The following is a 22697-nucleotide window of genomic DNA, read 5'->3' on the forward strand; positions in this document are numbered from 1 at the left end:
AAGGAGTGTGTGAAGAAAGAATGATGCTGAAACTGACCAGGAAGAAAAAATAGAATTGATTGGGTCATTGGCTCAGAAGAAACTGCCTGCTGAAGGATACACTGGAAGGAATGGTGAAGAGGAGAAGAGTTCGGAGCAGAGGAGTATATCAGATAATACAGTAGATGACATTAAGGTATATGGATCATATGCTGAGTCTAAGAGGAAGGCAGAAAATAGGAAGGATTGAAGAATGCTGGATTTGCTGTGAAAGGTCTGCCATTCGGCTGAACAGTATGTAAGTATACACAACCTAAGCTTGTCGCTCACAGTGACGCTACCTCTCAGTAATGTTCGGAACGAAGGAGGTAGAAAGGGGGGGGGGAACGAATTTCTCCTAGTAACGACGTCGCGTGTAAAAGTCAGGCCCCATATGTTGGCGACATTGTATATTTGGTTCCATTTAGTTATCAACAGTAATCTCACTAGAGGTTTTAATTTATCTAGAAAAAATCAAAAGTCGAGTGGGATTTAATTGACTATTACACGATTAGAAGAAAGTATATAAAGATTAGAAGTAACGAAGTACTCCAATACAATAAAATATTGACTTACGAAAATACAACTGTCTTCAAATGTATTATTGTACCATCTCTAAAATATGACGCTAGATGGCAGTAGTGTGTTATGTTTAGCTTTAGATCCAGACGGCGGTGGTTTAGCTGTTTTTTTGTCATCAGTTGTGCCAACTATGGAATCTTCATTGAACTCTGTAGACGGTTACTAGTCAAGAAGGCTTTGTTGATTCAATTTCATTTTTATTAAAACAGTTGCATTCCACTTCAATTATCCGGATCCCAGTAATCTACGTCACTTTACAGATGATTTTCAATAAATCTTAGTATTAAACAATCTCTGATACATGACTATCCATAATATAATATAGCAGAAGCTATAACATAACCTAAATAATATAAACAAGTGTTATAAAAGTTTTAATTAGAGATGATGAAATAAACAATAACAGTTTTAATTAACAATGACGACATAAAAAATTAACGTGAATATTTAAAAAAAAATTATTGAAAGTACAATTTTCAAATTTGAATGTTTTAGTGGTTGGTGTTAGTGTTTTATATTAGACGTGTGCTTAAAAGTGGAACTCGTTAATGTACATGGTTTATTCCTCAACTTATTCAGGATTTTCGAATGGTGCTCTTCATTTCCTATTTGTAAATAGGATTTCAGGGAAGATGCATAGGTATGACCAGTGATCTTTATTAATTCTTGTTCTTGAATGCCAATGCGAGTCATATTTAATAGTTCATAGTATTTTGTTGTTGAAGTTGTAAATAACTCTTGTATACATGTAACTCTCATCTAAATCAAATTGTTGAATTCTTTGTAAGTTCATGCATATGTATATACACTTTTTGCTGGTTGAGTGGAAGAGAAGGCCTTACGGCCTTAACTCTGCCAGCTAAAATAAATCATTATTATTATTATTATTATTATTATTATTATTATTATTTGAAACTGCTGTGCATCAACTGGAGTGGTTTGTAATTTTTTTTTTGACGTCCAGACCAGCGCATTTTGAAATGTTGGCAAACAAAGAAACAAATGCTAGGGACGCGATAAAATTAAACAAATGCTAGGGACGCGATAAAATTGTGCGATAAGCAGCCATGATTGGTTGAAATACGTCCTTTCGTACCGTTTTATTGGTCAAAAGTAGTATGACGTAGTAAAAGTGTAATAGTCATCGCAAGGTTGGGATGAAAGCTGCGGTATCTTCTCCCCCAGTTTAGTCATAAGGAGAAAAAAGAAGAAGAACAGTAAGGCGGGTAAAATATACGCAGAATATAAGAAGGAACAGCATGGCAAAGAGAGGGATAAGAAAAATAATAATAGAAGAATGATATTTATGAAGAGAGAGGAAGAAGTAAAGAACGAAGAGGATAAAGGAACAAAAGAGAATGAAAATGAGGAGGCTGAGGAAAGGCGAGAAAATAAAGAAAACAGAAAGAATCACGCAAGGAGGAAAAAACAGTAGAAGAGAAACAGGACAGAAGTAAAATAAATTCAATTGAAGAGGAGGGAGAAATAGAAAAATATAGATGTAAAAATGATAAAAACAGAGAAAGTGACGTGATGTAGCGACACAGTAGATCGTCATGTTTGAAAATGACAATCTACATGGCCGGATACAAGCGTTCAACATTTTGTAACAGGCAGAAGGAGAGAGTGGCTCGTAGCCCAATGACCGTTTGGTGGCAAGCTAATTCCGGCCAGTCTGTTTCGTACAAATCGATGGAGGACGTTACGATATTAGACAGATAATCGATAGCTATCCGTTGCCGACAGTTGTCATAGAAAATATTTACAGGATGCGGTGTAAATTGTTGACGACGCCTGGATTTGATCTGGGTCATTCTGACAGCAAAGGACGTCACTCCTAACGTTAAACGTGTTGACTGGTCATGGCCGCGGTAGCTATCTATAGCTGGTCTCATGCAAGTGAGAGAGTGGAAAGAACTTGTCCGTTGCGGAAGTGCAGTGACTTGCTGCATGCGAACATGATCGTCCTTGACTTTAGCACTAAATAGGTTAGTGTTGGATAGGTTAGTTAGAGCTTGAAGTCCTTGATTTTAAAGCCATTTACAAGAACGGGGAGAGTTTTAGACAGAGCTTGGACGTTCTTGGCCTCAGTAAAACATACAGCTATTTGATTTGTTGGAAAGACTTTCACATCCTTGATCTTAGGGCCGTATTCATAGACATTCTTAGCGCGGGCTTCCGGTGGATGATAAGCGAACTAACGTTTTTCGTATTCATAAACCAGTATTAGCGATATGATATGATATGAATCCCATACAAGTCGATAGCCGGGGCTAGTTTAACACGCTCGTAGTACGGGCTAGCGAAATGACTATGAATAGCACCCATAGAGTTTCGTTGGGAGCAAGGTGAAGGTTAAACAAATATAGAATTGCCCACACCTGTGGAGTAACTGTTAGCGCGTCTAGCCGCGAAACCATTTGGCCCTGGTTCGATTCCCGGTCGGGGCAAGTTACCTGATTGATGTTTTTCCGGGGTTTTCCCTCAACCCAATATGAGCAAATGCTGGATAACTTTCGGTGTTGGACCCTGGACTCATTTCACCGGCATTATCACCTTCATGTCATTCAGACGCTAAATAACCTAAGATGTTGATAAAGCGTCGTAAAATAACCTACTAAACTAATATTATGTATATATATATATATATATATATATATATATATATATATATATATAATTATCTCAAAGTAATGGCAAAATAAATATTTCCTAAAGAAATGCGTTGGTTTAGATTAAGATCATATATATTAAACAAAATAAAATTAATGATCGGATAATTTTAGATTATTTATTAAATGTGAATCTTGCTTTCTTACAAATGGCCTTTAAAGAACCCAGAGGTTCATTGCCGTTCTCACATAAGCCCGCCATCGAACCCTATTCTGAGCAAGATTAATCTAGTCCCTAGCATCATAACCCCCTCAAATCCATTCTAGTATTATCCTCGCATCTACGTCTTGGCCTTCCCTAAGATCTTTTTCCCCTCAGATCTTCCAACTAACACTCTATATGCATTTCTAGATTCACCCATATGTGCTACATGCTCTGCCCATTTCAAACGTCTGAATTTAATGTTCCTAATTACTCGTATATAGGTGAGTAATTTGTGAATATACACAAAAGTCGCCCTAAATAAGGGTTCGATAGATCGGCCTACTAATCAATTCATAAAGAATAATAAGTAAACAAACAATTTTGTGACACTTTGAAAGAAAAAAAAACATTAAGATAAATAATAACAAAACATAGGAAATCATTTACAATGCGTGCAGTTCTGTGTTGTGTAACTTCATTATCCTGTAACTTCATCCCTCTTAGTAAAGCCCAGTGGCCACGGTGCTTGTTTCCTTGCTGGCCAGCAAGCTTGGTGCTCTGATGGGTACGGCGATGGCGCTCCCGTGTTTGCGACTATGCTGCTTGCTGTTCACGCGCAGCTGGCTCTTTTCACAGTTCGAATTGGAAAATCATCTGCTGCTTCATCTGTTGCCAACACTCATGATCAAAAAGAAACTAGACTGTGAGTGGAAAACAACACAAGTCCTACATTAACAATAGTAAATGCCGTAATAACGTAATTAAACAAGAAGTATAAAACAGCTAAAGCCCGATATTTAGGCCGTGTCTCAAAGCTACATTTTCAGGTGAAGTGAACTAGATTGTTGACTAAATAGCCGGATGTGACGTCAGAAGTTATGATCCAAAGCTACATAGTGCATAGCAATCAAGTCCGTAGTAGCTAGTAAACGAAAATGCTTGCTCGATTGTTGACTTGTTCACTAAACAAACATGGATACCTCATCAGCAATTGGGGTTATGAAATCTGAAAATGCTTTCGAAGTGAAATAATATAAATATAATGTAGAATAACACGTTAACTTTGAACATTGACATTGTTAGTACCTTCTGTACAATGTTTTAAACATTATTGTAATATATTAAACACTTATCTTTTCCATATAACTCGTAATGAACCTGCATTAGGACACTGCCTTCTTAATTCAGTGCTGCACCGTGATGTCATGGTTTTTAGAAAAATAGTTATGAAGAAGGCCGTGTTTCAAGCATACATGTTCAAAGCTCCCTAGTGTGTAGTTTACAATTCACCTAGTTGCTAGTCACTAGTGTGTAGTATGGACTTGAGCTTTGAGAAACTGCCTTAATTGCTGTTTCTTAGAAAGTAAGGAATACAGAAAAAAAAACAGATTTAGTTAGAAAAAAACGAGCATGGCGACATGGTTTCAGCGGTGATACTATGTAATCGTCTTTGGTTCCAGTCCGCAAGCCAACGCGAAAAATAGCAAGCAACCTAATCTCGAAATCCAGCAAGCTAGCCACCAAAGCAGCCACCAGGGGACATTATTTCCAGCAAGCAAGCATGCAGGGTAGCCTTCAGCGCTCTCAGCTTGGAATCCATCACAGAAACAAGCACCGCGGGAACGGGGTTTTAGTCCCAAATATTTTCCTAAGTACCTTATTCTCGAACACCTGCAATCTCTGTTCCTCTCTCAGTATGAGAGTCCAAGTTTCAGAACCGTACAGAATAACTGGTAATACAACTCTTTCATGAATTCTAACTTTTAGTTTTTTTGGAAAGCAGACTGGATGACAAAAACTTATCAACCGAATAATAGCAGGCATTTCCCATGTTTATTCTGCGTTTAATTTCCTCTCGAATGTCATTTATACTTGTTACTATTGCTCCAAGATATTTTAATTTTTCCACCTCTTCAAAGGATAAATTTCCATTTTCATATTTCCATTTTGTACTATGTTCTAGTCACGAGACATAATTCAAAGCTATCTGATTACATGCTTCAAGTAAAATTTCCGTGTTTTTCTAATAGTTTGTGGATTTTTTTCCTACATTCACGTCATCCGCATAAACAAGCAACTAATGTAACCCGTTCAATTCCAAACCCTTCTCCTGGACTTTCCTAATGGCATATTCTAGAGCAAAGTTAAAAAATAGTATTAGTATTTAGTATTTATTTATTTAACCTGGTAGAGATAAGGCCGTCAGGCCTTCTCTGCCCCTCTATCAGGGGATTACAACTATAATATGAACAATAAAATTACAATTAATATTAAATTTACAATTACAATTACAACAAACATTAAAGTACGACAAGATTACCTGATTAATGAAAGCTAGACATTTTATCATATAAGTTAAGAACAAAGAATATTTTTGTATTTATTGAATTACAAATTAAACCTACAATAACAAAAATCTATAGTAATGAAATTACCGGATATTGAAATATTTTGTGATAGATTAAGAGAAGTATTTACAAGAAACCATGTCTGAACGAGTCTCAATTACTGACCAAGTGTCTAGTAAGTTTGCGTTTGAATTCAATTTTATTTCGACAGTCCCTGATGCTAGCAGGTAACGAATTCCAGAGTCTTGGCAGGGCTATTGTGAAAGAGGATGAGTATGTGGAGGTGCGATGGGATGGTATTGTTAGTATTGTTTCATGGCGAGAGCGTGTGTTCAGATTGTGGTGGGAAGAAAGGTAAGTGAATCGAGACGACAGGTACGAAGGAATAGAAGAGTTCAAGATTTCGAAGAGAAGGAGAAGTGAATGCAAATTTCTTTTCTTATCTAGTTTAAGCCAGCCTATTGTTTCCAGGGATGGGGTAATATGATCATATTTACGAACATTGCTTACAAAACGTACACACAAGTTATGAGCACGTCGAAGTTTCGTTTTGTTGTCGCTGGAAAGATCAGTCAGTAAAATGTCAGCATAGTCAAAATAGGGAAATACAAGCGTCTGCACAAGGGACTTTTTTAAGCAAGAGGGAAGATGAACATTTATCCTTTTTAGCACATGGATAATAGAATATACTTTTCTGCAGGTTTCTGTGATTTGCATGTAAAGGTGCTAGTGCATCTCCTTGCTTTAGCCCGCAGTGAATTGGAACTGCGTCAGACAGAAACTGGCCTATACGGACTCTGCTGTACGTTTCACTGAGATAAATTTTAATTAATCGAACTAGTTTCTTGGAAATACCAAATTCAATAAGAATATTACATGAGAGTTCTCTCTTAACTGAGTCATATGCGTTTTTGAAATCTATACTCATAAACAAATGAAACTAAATAAAAATTTCTTTCTTTCTTTCTTTCTTTCTTTCTTTCTTTCTTTCTTTCTTTCTTTCTTTCTTTCTTTCTTTCTTTCTTTCTTTCTTTCTTTCTTTCTTTCTTTCTTTCTCTCAGTTTAACCTCTCCCTTATAGGTACATTTACACGACCCACGCCACCCGGGCTAAATAAAAATTAATAAGTGAAAGTATTTTAATACATGAAAAGGAAGCAATGTAGATATGAAGCAGTTAGAACCTAAACTTGGAAAACTGAAATGAATGTTTCAGGAAGATCCGCGGAACGGTATATGTAATACATAAATAAATTAATTATTGAAATAAATTAACCTGATTTACTAAAAAGATAGTTATTTAGAGAATAATAATTACTTATATAAAATACGTATTGTCTATGAATAATAAAATATTATTTTTGTTTAATTTAGAAGTGTGTGTGTATAATTTATATTAATATAAATTTTAAATTATCTATATAATTATACTGTATATTACTTTCATAAAAATGTTTGCAAATACTGTATATATTACACAACGTAAGAAATTGCGTTACTTTGGATCGTATTGGTGCTCTAGTGGTTATCTGGCTTAATGTTGGATCTGATGTTCATGAGTTCAAATCCAGCCGAAAGCGATAGATTTTCAGGCCGATAGAATCCTTATCATTGATTCTTTCGGGAGAGAAGTAAAGCTGTGAGCCCCATGTCTTAAATTTACGTCATATAAAGGAACCGGGATCCGTGACAATGGCGTCTAAGTAATATTTGTCGACTTCTCGCCCACGTTGAATTTCGCCACTTGGATACCTGAACTATGCAGTTGAAAGTCGCCGCTGGGAACAGAAGTAGTTCTTATTAACATATACAGTTAAATGCTGAAGAAAATATGCAGCTTCCTGATATAGTAAACATGTACAGTGTTGCGTTAGATTAGCACTATTATCTCGAACTTACAATCATGTACAGAATTTGGTTGTAAACGTTTTGTAGTCTATTATAATCAATATTGGTATATACAGTGTGAAAATTCTACACTGAAATACTCAGGGCTTGGATATTAAATTAAAAATTATGTACATTTAATAGCAATGCAAAACAGATTATATTTAACAACTTAAAATGTTTTAAGAAAATTTCACTACCTAATTATAACAAAATAGTAAATCCAGCTAAGTCTAATCATTGCATGCCTGCCAACATTACAGCGGGCAGAAAACTCAGCTTACCCAAAGCTTATTGTATTAATTCGCCTACATATTTATGTAACTTCCAATAGATATATTTTTGAGAACTTTAAATTAAAATTTCGTAAACAACTAAATTAAAATTTCTCTTAAAATACACTAATTTCGAATAAGTTCGTGCTGGAAACAAAATTTTCGCGTATACACAAAATTTCGGGTTATTTCGAGAGTATAAACTTAGGACATTTTGATCTAAATGGGTATGAAACATAATTTTTCCTTTTATCAGAAATCAGATGTCGTTTAGGTTTCGACAAAGAGGAAGAAATGGCGCGGAATTTAGAGTAAAAATATAATTATAATATTAAGTATATGTACACGAAAATTTAATTAGAATGCATGCTGAATAAAGTATGTCAATACAAGTAATTTTTATTCTAAGATGAAAATCATAGTCTATTGTCGACTTCTTTCAAACTGTAATAAGTTATGTACATATTTGCAAGTTAATCAATTTAAAAAATCAAATCATACATCTTAATTTTGAAATAATAATAATAATAATAATAATAATAATAATAATAATAATAATAATAATAATAATACTGATGAGAAATTTGAAACACACTTTTTGGTATATATAACTTCGAAATGAACTGGTAAAAATGAAGATAAGGTTGAAATTATGATTACATAGGTATAACTTGAGAAGAAACAAGCAAATAATATAGAATACAGAACGCATAATCTATGAATTCTTGGAAGTTGCCATCTTCTAAATCCATTTATGCCCTTTATCGTAGTAAACAATTGTCATTAATTGCTGTTCAGGCGAATTATAGCGCTAAGTGACATGTATGGTTGTTCTTGACCATTAGTGGGCAACTCGTGCTCTCAACCTGTCAACACAACCTCGTCAGATGGAACGAACTCTAATAGGTGTCTGTATGCGGTTCTTGCAAGACGTAAGTTCGCTCGAGTCTGCAGTAAGCGGCGGTTCATTATGCTTGAAACAATATAATCCGATCAGATCGTTTTTCTTTTATTCACGACTGGTAAAAAGTACTTTTTTTGTTAAGAAGGAAGATACAACTATTTATATAAAATTATGTTCTACTACACTTTTTTATGCATAATATTTTAATATCAGAAGATATTTTACAAATAAACATGACGAAAGTTTTGATAAAGTAATGCTATATGGATCTGCAAGAGAGAAAGTTTTAGAAGAGCTAAAAGAAAAAATGGGATATCAACAAGGTGAGACCGATATCACATATCGTCGGCACGTAATGCGTAAGATTTACAGAATTAGGCCTACGCGACGTATGATTGCCCAGCTAAGACTATTTGTAGATATATTTAAAGTGAGGCAGTATCAAGAGGAACAAAAAAACTTTTCCACTTTCCTTCACTAGAAACTGTCGTGAAGAGTGATGAAGAAAATCTTATCAAATATAGGGCTCTTCTTCAAGACGTTACAACAGAATTCACTGGTAGGTTTGGAGAGATAGTGACAATGGACAAGAAATGGAGTGTTTCTGGAATCCTTTTGGCTTACAGCCGATAGAAGCTCCTGAAGGTTTGGAGCTTGAACTGATAAATCTACAGAATAGCACTCCACTTAGATTTTCGGTGAAATCAGGAATCTAACTGCTCGCTATGCTGCCTAAGTCACGATTTCCAAATCTATGCTTATTTTACTCCTATCTGATAACCATAATGCTTCCAAATTTGAACCAGGTTTTAATGCAAGAAAGAACTGTCAAAGCTCTAAACGTACAGAAAGATCTCAGGAGTACGTTTATTTCATTTTCCGTGACATGTAAAACAATTACTTCCTTGAATTTGTGATTGTTTAGTAATATAGGATAATATATTTTGAAAATAGAAGCATACTGCTTAATGTATAAAAAAACTCTAACGTTCATGTTTCAAGTAAGACAAGTATTGACAAACAGTGTCATGATAAATAAATGCTGCAGTTACCGGTGTATTTGTTGTAGCTTGAAAAGAGTGTGCTAAATTTATGTTTTCAGTACTACATAATATCGTATTCTAATTAAGAAAGCTTGGCAACAATAGAATTTTAGTATGTGTGTTTAGCTACAGTTTGTATAAAACTACTAAAATTATTGCATCATGCGTCATTGATATTCAAATCACGGAACAGACGTCATTACCACCTGCATGAGCCGCCACAGCGCACCGTGGCAGTGAACTGCTTCTGCGGCATAAATATAAACAACTTTTAACTGCTGCGGCTGGCTCCGTCTGTCTTTCTTTGCGTCAAGGGTTTTAGCACTTCGTGAAAACGAGTTGCTCATCCATTATCTTGACGTATCTTGTATCTTACTAGTTTTTGTCTAAGTTATGACTGAAGTGTAAGTTAAGTTGTGACTCTGAATATAAATTCTGCGTTTTCTACATGCTAAAATAGGATGTAGGTGAAAGTGAAGTTGAAGTGACGTTCCTGGATACGGCCCTCAGTGTCCGATGTGAGTTTAGGAATGCGCCTAACTTGAGGGTCGCAGTGCTGGTCGTAGTGTTCCTCTCCTTCCCGGGTGGTAGGGAGAACCTTACGTGAGATGACATATACAGCACAGCGGCACAAACAAATCTCACAGCGTCACAGCCCCACCCGATAAATGATTTATTCGGACTCGCCAGTGCAATCCACAGTAGACCTGCCCTATTGATTAACAATGCCCGCCGAGAGGGATTACTCGCGTTGCATGCGTGGTTCCCGTGTGTAACAAACAACGTGCGGAGACTTTACCCCATTAAGTCCCATTGTCCTACACGCAGATCGCAATTACTTACTCCCATAATAATGGCCTGCAGGCCTACTCTTTCATTTTTGTGATACGTCACAGATTCTTATTTCGTTTCGATTTTTAAACTTTTATAAACACATCTGCCCAACAACGATCATAATAATTACTAATCCTTTTGTTTCCAGTGACGCATTATTGTACCAGTTACACATCAGACTATAGTGCATCATATCTGCATGCAAGCACAATCAATAGATGTTTTTGCTGTTTATATATCATCATTCTCATACAGGGATTAGGCACTTCTGTCCGTTGTCCTCAAAGGATTGTTGCCATCATCTTGATTTTGGACTCCCAGGCTTGTCCGTTCCACTGCTATACCTGGTAAGGTTTATCTTGCCTCAGTAGCAATAAAACCAAGTCCCTTCAAATGAGGATGGAGATTATAGGAGGGTTGTAAATTTTCAGGATTCCTTTCAAAACCTTGTTATTGTATAGGCTACCCGAACTCAGTTTCTTCAAAGACAAGCTCAGTGACGGAACTACACAGTACGAAGAGAGATATTTTGTTACTTTGTTTTGTGCTACAGAATGTATCAACTAGTCCCTTCCGTCACTGGATGGATGGACGGCATCGCTCCACTCCCCCATCGCCATAACAATACAGACGAAGTAAAACATATCTCCTTTCTCTCTCTTTTCACAGTGAGACAAGATACATCACACAGACTTTACATATTGTAACACTTTGCAAGCGATATTACTGTTGGGATGTTTAAGTGCAGTATATTTCTTCCATTCTATTACTTTTTCACTTAGTGAGAAAATTTTTAGTTTCTTCCTGATATTATCATTTATCTTTCTGTCCAGTAGCCTGGGCCTATGCTATGCCACTGATCGCAAAAACTTCATTCCGCAGCATGGATTCGTTTACATGCTTGTTAAAACATTGTTGTAATATTAATTACATGGCGTTTAAGGGTACAATTATTTATTTCTCTGAGATAGTTGTTTGATGAAGTGTAGTAGAGACACAAAGAATGCAAATTAAGCATAAATTGTGGCTAATTTAAAAATAGATATACTTATATTCCATAATCCTATCTACAAGACATTGAGACAATGTGAAGTTTTTCTGTAAGATGCACTATTGTTTGCTTTTTATTAGGAAGAGACAGGAAAAACAGTTTTTGTCTCCTGAAGAGACAGCTGACCTTTACAAGTGGAGTTAGAAGTATGGCTACACGTTTACAGCAAATGTAATATGTTACTGTACATTACAGTTGGAAATGGTAAATGGTATATGGTATATTTCAGGTAGAATCACGTGTGTAAACTTACGTCATTAGTCAAGATGGCGAATCTTTGACATGAGTCATAAATATGGTTACATGTTTGATCCTTCGTGTGGTGATATTATAACTACTGGAAATGAGATATTACCGTTGGAAAGGCAATTCTTGAAATTAAAGAACAACACCAACCAGAGTCACTTTATTACCTCAAACTGCTCGCCGTTCAATCCAAATATAATCGGCAAGGTTTTGAAAAGTCCTCATTGCTTTACTACATGAATAATTTCCTCCTAAATTTAAGGTTTCAGAACCATAGTGGGCCAAGCGCCATTTACTAAAACCGTAGAAAACAAGGGTTAAAATGAAGTTATTACCATAATTCAATAGAAACATATAGCAAGTAATATAAAGTATACACATTAAAACTAAATGATATATCAATCTTCATTAAACCACGGTATTCACTTAACTTTAACTCTTGCTTTCTCTGTTTTTAATAAATGGCGTTTGGCCCACTATGGCTCTGAACCCTTCAAATGCTGTATTAGGCATGTCTATGTCTCGCCGTTTCCGAGCGTAAACCGTATTTTTCAAATAATTCCACAATAAATACAGTAGTCACAGACTTTGAGGTCGGGGAGCGGGATGGCCATTTTGGAAGTCATCTTCTTCCCAATTACTGTTTGGCAATTCGAGATTCAAAATTTCCCTCCTCGCAGTAGCATAGTGAGGGGGGTGCACCGTCCTATTGGAATAAACAATGTTAGTCTACATCATTTTGCATTACTGGCATCACAGTTCATGAAGGATTTTACCATACCGAACAACATTAACAGTTCTCCAAGATTTGCCATCTTGGCTAAAGATGTACTGTCAGGTACGTATGTTTCAAGTTTCATATACCATTCTCTGTTTCTCTCTATAATGTAGAAATGTACAGAGAAGAATCCTAAAAGGATAGGTGCCCTTGAAAACAGGGGGGGGGGTACCGAGCGGTAACATCTAGTATGCTTTCCGGCATTTGAGTGGAGTATGCGGTAGAGTGGCGCTACGTTAAAAGCCTAGGTCTCGATTTCAATTTCCAATTTGATAATGGGTTTTTCTAATTGACCTCATTCTTGTGATTCGAATATACTGTACTCTGGGGTCTACTGATTCTAAAAATGAAAAACAAAAGTTTTCCTCGAGGGTAAAGACTGTAAACTCGTCGGCCTGGCATCCGAACTGATACTATTACCGACTATCTACAAATTGTTTTAAAATCTTGGTTACAAGAAATTTGAGTTAGTTAATACTTCCGACGTTCTCTTCAACAGAAAAATTATTTCTGGCCCAAAATTCTGAGTTTTCGTTTCATGGTCAGGCGTGCTAACCATTACTCCACAGCGGTTGTCTAGTCTCTTCTCTTCTTTTCTTAGTAATGTCCATGTTTCTGCTCCATTAAATCCCACAATCTGGTCCTTAGTCCTCCTTTTTCTATTAAAAGCTTCCTTTGCCATTGCTATCCTCCTTTTGGCTTCCTGGCAGCATCTCATGTTACTGCTTACAGTACACCCCAAGTATTTGATGTTGTCTACTTGGTCTACTGCCTCATTTCGAAATTCTCTCCTTTATCTTCTTTATTTTTCTTCCGATAGCCATAGTCTTCGTTTTCTTTGCATTTATCTTCATCCCATATTGCTCACAGAATTAATTAACTCCAGTAGCATAACCCTTAATATCGTCTCCTCTACTGCTAAAAACCACATATCATCAGCAAATCTTATATACTTTATTCTTGTTCCTCCTACTATAACCCCTCCCATGTTCTAAAAAGAGTTACTCGTATGAAAACAGTTTATTTTGTTTGATTTGTAGAACGTTCATTTTAATTACTGTCGACCTTCCCGTTTGGAGCAGCATTGCGGTTCAGCCACACAGAGCTGACCACTAGCAACAGAATGAAAGTGAATTAACAGGCCAAACACATGTCGAGGTCGAAACAGAAAAGTGGATCAGAATGGCACCTGCCACTGGTTGTTGGAGTACACGCGAGTTGTATGTTAAACATGATGAAACGCCTACTGAATCTAATACAGTAAGACTTTCCTTAACGGACACCTATCAATAGAAGATACCTTTTCAACAACTTTGAAATCCCCTTTACCCCCGCTTGGAGTAGTAACCTACATGTCGGACTGCGAAACTGCGGGTCCATGTTCGAATACTGATTGAGACAAGTTATTTGGTTGAGGTTGCTTCCGGGGTTTTCCCTCAACCTAATAACAGACATTTCTGGGTAACTTTCAGCGCTGGACCCTGGATTCATTTCGCTGGCATTATCATTGTCATTCAATTCACTCCGACGCTAGATAACTATCGCAGTTGATAAAGCGTCGTAAAATAAACTAATTAAAAGTGTCATCTTGTAGAATTTGACGCGCTTTTATGGGAAAATACCTTCACAACAGCTGACATTCTCTGTAACAGACACGGACGGCTACTATAAAAGCTTATTTTTTGACGTAAAACTTAGAGTTAACATGTGAAGATTCTGTAGGAGGACATGGAAAAAAGGAGAAATTTTTAAAAATTCGTATGAACAAAATTAAAAATAAAAACAATGGCTCACCTTAGTTTTCTCACTAGTTGATGGATTAGTATTACATCTGTATCCTACTTATCGGTGGAGCCAATTTTGTGCACAAGAGCCTGAAGAGACAAACTTACATCTTGTAACAAATAACTATGGAACTGCTGACAGCACATGTCGTTGAAATTATATTTCACCATGATGATACCTCTGACTGTCTCCGTTAGCATGCGATTTCGTTCTTTTGTCCATTGAGCAGATATTAGGGAAAATACTCTCTCAGAACTTCCACTGTGACTTGGGATAGAGAAATAGAATTGACATATTTTTAAGAGTTCTGAGAAAGTTTCAGTGCTCGCAGAATTATTGGAATTGAAGAATTTGCACCATTGTTTATCTAAACTTAAATCTTTGTCCAAAGTAACTTGATTGGCATATCTTTGTACATTGCAGAATACAATTGATAAAATAGCTTAGAATCATGAATAGTGATGTTTTAGAGTGTAAGAATTAAATGCATGTCAATAGGTTATCATATTTTGTGGTTTTTTATGTGCTCCAGCTTCAACCATTGAAAGCAGTTAGTCCACACCGGTCCCGGTCGGGACAAGTTACCTGGTTGAGGTTTTTTCCGGGGTTTTCCCTCAACCCAATACGAGCAAATGCTGGGTAACTTTCGGTGCTGGACCCCGGACTCATTTCACCGGCATTATCACCTCCATTTCATTCAGACGTTAAATAACCTAGATGTTGATACAGCGTCGTAAAATAACCCAACAAAATAAATAAATTGAAAGCAGTTAAATTCTTTCATCATTTGTTTAGATATTCTATGCATAATATCGGACATTATTCAATATTCATATTAATTCTAGTTGAAATGCGAAATGCCGGACATTTCAAATTTTTTTTAAATGCCTGTCGGACAGGATAAAATGACTAAAAAAGAGGACGTGTCCTCCTTTTGCCGGACGGATGGTAGCCCTATTAAAACTACGTTTCTCTCCTGACTAGGCGAGGGGGGACTAGGAAAATGATCATCGCGTAGAAATATAAACGCCTTTCCCTTTTTCTCCTTGTATTCCATTTGTTCTTATTTTATTCCTCCTGTTCTCCCTGTATTCTCCCTTTCTTCCATATATTCTCCCTGTTCTCTTTGTATTCCCCCGTGCTCCTTGTATTCCTCTTATTCTCCTTATATACGTCATGTTCTCCATGTTCCATTTCTCTCATCATATGTTGTTCTGCATAAAGTAGTAAAGCTATCCACCTGTTCACAGGTGATCGCATCCAACGTAGTTTTACGTAAAGATATGTAGCATAATAGAGCTAGGCTGTCGTTTTCAAAATTTCTCAATAGCGGACACAAGATGCACTACAACGTTTTCAGTCATCTTGTAATCCTATAAGCTATAAGCCTATGTCTGTCGTATGACACATAGTCATAACTCATAACTAAGTACAACTTAACTTCACTTCTGATGTTTAAATGTAGCTACCGAGAAAATTAAATCCAGATAGTAACAAGGAAACACAACTACCGACGTAGCTCAAGCAGCAGCGCGTTTGCCTGCTAATCGGGAGTTGCGCTGAGGCGCGGGTTCGATTTCCGCCTGAGCTGATTACCTGGTTGGGTTTTTTCCTGAGCTTTTCACCAACCGTAAGGCGAATGTCAGTTAATATAAGGCGAGTCCTCGGCCCCATCTCACCAAATAACATCTCGCTATTACCAATTCCATCGACAGCAAATAACTCAATATTTGATACAGCTTAGTTAAATAACCAACTACATAAAAACAAGGAAACATAAAATGTAAGATTTCTTTAAAAATTTAAAAGTAGATATAATGTAAATGTTTCTCTAAAATTATTCACTTAAGGTTATTTTAAATTTCGTAATGTAAAATATTTTATGCCGTCCTAGCATTACTACATACAATATCGTTCGTGGTGGTAATTTACCTTCCACTAGTTTCGACCTGATATGTAGCCATCTTCAGATACTAATGAAACCCTTGCTTTGGTGGTGGTTGCGATCGGTAGTGTGTCAAATAGGGTGTTTATTCTGAAATTAATTTGTGTATTGAGGATATGTTGTGGATGTTTCATATGCCTGTGTATTTAATTGCTCGTTTTTCTATTCAATATGTAGGATTATCAGGTCTGTTTCTATGTTGCTATAGTTGTAGTTAGTGTTTGTGATCTGTTGTGCTTATGTGGAAGTATTGTGTATCCAGGTATCGATCAAATTCCAGCAGAATTAATACAAGAGGATGGAAGCGCATTATTTAACGAAATTTATAAGCTTGTACTTGCTATTTGGGAAAAGGAAATTGTACCAGAACAATGGAAGGAGTCCATAATCGTACCTATTTTTAAGAAGGGGGACAAGACTAACTGTAGTAACTTTCGAGGAATATCACTTTTGTTGACGTCGTACAAAATTTTGTCCAATATTCTTTTGAGAAGATTAACTCCATATATAGATGAAATTATTGGGGATCATCAGTGTGGTTTTAGGCGTAATAGATCAACTACTGACCAGATATTTTGTATTCGACAGATAATGGAGAAAAAATGGGATTACAAGGGTACAGTACATCAGTTATTCATAGATTTCAAAAAGGCATATGACTCGGTTAAGAGAGAAGTTTTATATGATATTCTTATTGAATTTGGTATTCCGAAGAAACTAGTTCGATTAATTAAAATGTGTCTCAGTGAAACGTACAGCAGAGTTCGTATAGGTCAGTTTCTGTCAGATGCTTTTCCAATTCACTGTGGGCTAAAGCAAGGAGATGCACTATTACCTTTACTTTTTAACTTTGCTCTAGAGTATGCCATTAGGAAAGTTCAGGATAACAGAGAGGGTTTGGAATTGAATGGGTTACATCAGCTGCTTGTCTATGCGGATGACGTGAATATGTTAGGAGAAAATCCATAAACGATTAGGAAAAATACGGGAATTTTACTGGAAGCAAGTAAAGAGATAGGTTTGGAAGTAAATCCCGAAAAGACAAAGTATGTGATTATGTCTCGTGACGAGAATATTGTACGAAATGGAAATATAAGAATTGGAAATTTATCTTTTGAAGAGGTGGAGAAGTTCAAATGTCTTGGAGCAACAGTAACAAATATAAATGACACTCGGGAGGAAATTAAACACAGAATAAATATGGGAAATGCTTGTTATTATTCGGTTGAAAAGCTTTTATCATCCAGTCTGCTGTCAAAAAATCTGGAAGTTAGAATTTATAAAACAGTTATATTACCGGTTGTTTTTTATGGTTGTGAAACTTGGACTCTCACTTTGAGAGAGGAACATAGGTTAAGGGGTGTTTGAGAATAAGGTTCTTAGGAAAATATTTGGGGCTGAGAGGGATGACGTTACAGGAGAATGGAGAAAGTTACACAACACAGAACTGCACGCATTGTATTCTTCACCTGACGTAATTAGGAACATTAAATCCAGACGTTTGAGATTGGCAGTGCATGTAGCACGTATGGGCGAATCCAGAAATGCATATAGAGTGTTAGTTGGGAGGCCGGAGGGAAAAAGACCTTTAGGGAGGCCGAGACGTAGATGGGAAGATAATATTAAAGTGGATTTGAGGGAGGTGGGATATGATGATAGAGACTGGATTAATCTTGCTCAGGATAGGGACCAATGGCGGGCTTATGTGAGGGCGGCAATGAACCTGCGGGTTCCTTAAATGCCAGTAAGTAAGTAAGTAAGTAAGTAAGTAAGTAAGTAAGTAAGTAAGTAAGTAAGTAAGTAAGTAAGTAAGTAAGTAAGTATTGTATGATTTAGTTATGGCTGTGATGTGTTTTTTGTATCATGTTTGAAATGATCTCCCATTGTTAAAAGTGTGTAATCGAAATGTACTCGTATAATCAACTACCTTTACTTATATTTAGTTCAAAATATTTAAATGAGGACAAAATTACTTAACAGTGTCCCTTATCGCGGTGTATGAAGCGACGATATTGAAATTTGCAGTTTGTTTAACCTTCGTTACATTTCAGGCATAACTGTGTCTTGTTATTTTCGTTTCGCGTCTAGTTTCGTTTATTTTTTATTCGCGTCTAGTTGGTGTGCAAATGGATAATTTATCGTTTGTTGTAAATATGAAGTATTGTATAACCTACTCTTCAAGAGGACAGTATTAACTGGCATGATTTAATATCGTACAATATGACATTCCGCTTCTATTGTCAATCCCACACGCAGAGGCAAGGATAGGATTTGCATGGCCACATACCCTGATGCATCCGAGACCTAAGCCCATGCCCCTTGGACGACTTCCCAGAGTTCTTCCCGTGTCGTGGGAGATGCGACTCGTCAGTCCATTACGAACCACTGAGTTCTCCATGCAATTTACCGTGTGGCACAAAAGTCAGTTTACCAAGTGGGGAAAAAGCAGTATTGTTTTTAAATGACAAATGTAGGCGTAACTCATTTTATTTTGAACAATTCACTTAGTGATAACATCCTACCATGAAACACCGTACCCAACGTACAGCAAAACATCATTCCATTACAATAAAACCTTCGTTATCCGAATCACTATCAACCGAAAACTTGTAAGCAGTGTAACTCAATTTTTATATAAAATAAAATAAAATTCATACTACGTATTATAGTTATGAAATAAAAATTTACGTACTCATATTATAGGTACTCCGTATTTATGCAAAGAGTGATTCATGAAGATTTGCCGTCACTTACAGAGCTTATTTCCGAAGACATTCTGAGCAAAAAATGTCATATAAGCATTTGTCCTAATCTCAATATTTTCAGAGTTACGCTAATTTGAAGATATTAGTAAAATACCTTTCTTCTTTAGTTTTAAGGGTAAAAGAATATTGCACATAGAGAATGAACTATTCAGAAGTATGACGTATCATTTCTTCAATTGGCTAGTGTTCTGAGCTAAAAATATGTTGTTAAATTGCTTTGTACAGATTTTGTTTTTCAATTTTTAACTAAAAATTACACTACTCGTATTCTTACGCACTTAGGCCTATCATAAAAATTGTTACAAATCATACGACTTTAGGAACTTATTTCTTTACAGTTTAATTATGCATCCTAATGTTCATATTTGAAGAATTTACAAGACTGGCGTGATTTGTAACGATTGTTACGACAAATACGTAAGGAAAATGTAATTTTGCAGTTAAAAATCGAAAAAAATTCTGTATGAAGCAATTATGGAATTCACAACACAGTGTCAGCTTCAGAATACTAGAAGTGATGCTCCTGAATAGTTCATTATTGATCTGTAATATTCTTGTACCCTTAAAACTAAAGAATAATGGTACTTTACAAACAACTTCAAATTTGTGTAACTCTGAAAATATTGAGATTAGGACACATGTTTATGGACATTTTTTGCTCACAATGTCTTCGGAAATAAACTCCGTAAGTGACGGTAAATCCTCATGAATCACTCTGTATAATTTTTTCAATTTCAACACTATGAGTAAAATATAAGTACACAGTAGTAGTAGTTGCCAGAGTTAGTAGATTTCGAAATAAGATTAGATCGGTCGATAATTCCCTAAATAATTTGCGGTTCAAAGTGATGACGGGTGCACGTAAATTGCGGAGTAGCTACCCATAAGGAGGCCAAAGATAAGAAACATGTTTTTGTCCAGAATTTGCATACGCTCGTGGTTCCCAAGTTAAGTAGGTAGTTGTCACTAAGCATGTCAGAGGAATGCGTGCGAGGGCAACAACTCGTACTATTACTTAACCTAATCATGTAAAACCCACCTCTAGCACTAAGCAGGCTGTAGAAGAAAATATCTTATTAACTCTGTTTCTAATCTGAAAGAAATTCAGAATAATTTTAATTGGAAAATGTAAAGTATTATGCAACTTAGTCTCCATAAGGACTGTACTATCTAGCATAAAACCACCGGCGTAGCTCAGGCGGTACGGGTTTTCCTGCTGTTTCAAAGTTGCACTCCGGCGTGGGTTTGATTCTCGCTTGGACTGATTACTTGGTTGCTTTATCTCCGAGGTTTCTTTACAACTGCGAAGCAAATGTGATGTAATTCTTGGCGAATCCCCGGCCTCTTCTCATCAAATACCATATCGCTATCAGGAATTCCATCGACGCTAAGTAACAAAATATTTGATACAACGTCTGTAAATAGCCGATTAAAAATAGTATGCCTTATTTGCATTCAAGGGAGGGAAACGTTACAAGCTAGTAGATTAGGGACGGAGAACTCTTGCTGTAAACAGAGAAGTCAGCATTAACCTACATACAACAAACAGCAGCCAAGGTAGCGGGAGAAGCTAAGCTCTCTGTTCCTAGAGCGCCCTTTAAACCGGCAGCATACTGCATCGGGCATTCTGTCTCGGACCTTCCGATGTGACGGTGGTTACACGCATTTGTATGAAGCTGCAGCATACTGCATCGGACATTCTGTCTCGGACCTTCCGATGTGACGGTGGTTACACGCATTTGTATGAAGCTGCAGCATACTGCATCGGGCATTCTGTCTCGGACCTTCCGATGTGACGGTGGTTACACGCATTTGTATGAAGCTGCAGCATACTGCATCGGACATTCTGTCTCGGACCTTCCGATGTGACGGTGGTTACACGCATTTGTATGAAGCTGCAGCATACTGCATCGGGCATTCTGTCTCGGACCTTCCGATGTGACGGTGGTTACACGCATTTGTATGAAGCTGCAGCATACTGCATCGGACATTCTGTCTCGGACCTTCCGATGTGACGGTGGTTACACGCATTCGTATGAAGCTGCAGCATACTGCATCGGACATTCTGTCTCGGACCTTCCGATGTGACGGTGGTTACACGCATTCGTATGAAGCTGCAGCATACTGCATCGGACATTCTGTCTCGGACCTTCCGATGTGACGGTGGTTACACGCATTCGTATGAAGCTGCAGCATACTGCATCGGACATTCTGTCTCGGACCTTCCGATGTGACGGTGGTTACACGCATTCGTATGAAGCTGCAGCATACTGCATCGGACATTCTGTCTCGGACCTTCCGATGTGACGGTGGTTACACGCATTCGTATGAAGCTGCAGCATACTGCATCGGACATTCTGTCTCGGACCTTCCGATGTGACGGTGGTTACACGCATTCGTATGAAGCTGCAGCATACTGCATCGGACATTCTGTCTCGGACCTTCCGATGTGACGGTGGTTACACGCATTCGTATGAAGCTGCAGCATACTGCATCGGGCATTCTGTCTCGGACCTTCCGATGTGACGGTGGTTACACGCATTCGTATGAAGCTGCAGCATACTGCATCGGACATTCTGTCTCGGACCTTCCGATGTGACGGTGGTTACACGCATTCGTATGAAGCTGCAGCAAACTGCATCGGGCATTCTGTCTCGGACCTTCCGATGTGACAGTGGTTACACGCATTCGTATGAAGCTGCAGCATACTGCATCGGACATTCTGTCTCGGACCTTCCGATGTGACGGTGGTTACACGCATTCGTATGAAGCTGCAGCGTACTGCATCGGGCATTCTGTCTCAGATTTTCCGATGTGACGGTGGTTACACGCATTCGTATGAAGCTGCAGCGTACTGCATCGGACATTCTGTCTCGGACCTTCCGATGTGACGGTGGTTACACGCATTCGTATGAAGCTGCAGCGTACTGCATCGGATATTCTGTCTCAGATTTTCCGATGTGACGGTGGTTACACGCATTCGTATGAAGCTGCAACGTACTGTATCGGGCATTCTGTCTCAGATTTTCCGATGTGACGGTGGTTACACGCATTCGTATGAAGCTGCAGCATACTGCATCGGACATTCTGTCTCGGACCTTCCGATGTGACGGTGGTTACACGCTTTCGTATGAAGCTGCAGCGTACTGCATCGGGCATTCTGTCTCAGATTTTCCGATGTGACGGTGGTTACACGCATTCGTATGAAGCTGCAGCGTACTGCATCGGACATTCTGTCTCGGACCTTCCGATGTGACGGTGGTTACACGCATTCGTATGAAGCTGCAGCGTACTGCATCGGATATTCTGTCTCAGATTTTCCGATGTGACGGTGGTTACACGCATTCGTATGAAGCTGCAGCGTACTGCATCGGGCATTCTGTCTCAGATTTTCCGATGTGACGGTGGTTACACGCATTC

Source organism: Periplaneta americana, chromosome 7, assembly GCF_040183065.1.
Source record: "Periplaneta americana isolate PAMFEO1 chromosome 7, P.americana_PAMFEO1_priV1, whole genome shotgun sequence".
Taxonomy (NCBI): domain Eukaryota; kingdom Metazoa; phylum Arthropoda; class Insecta; order Blattodea; family Blattidae; genus Periplaneta; species Periplaneta americana.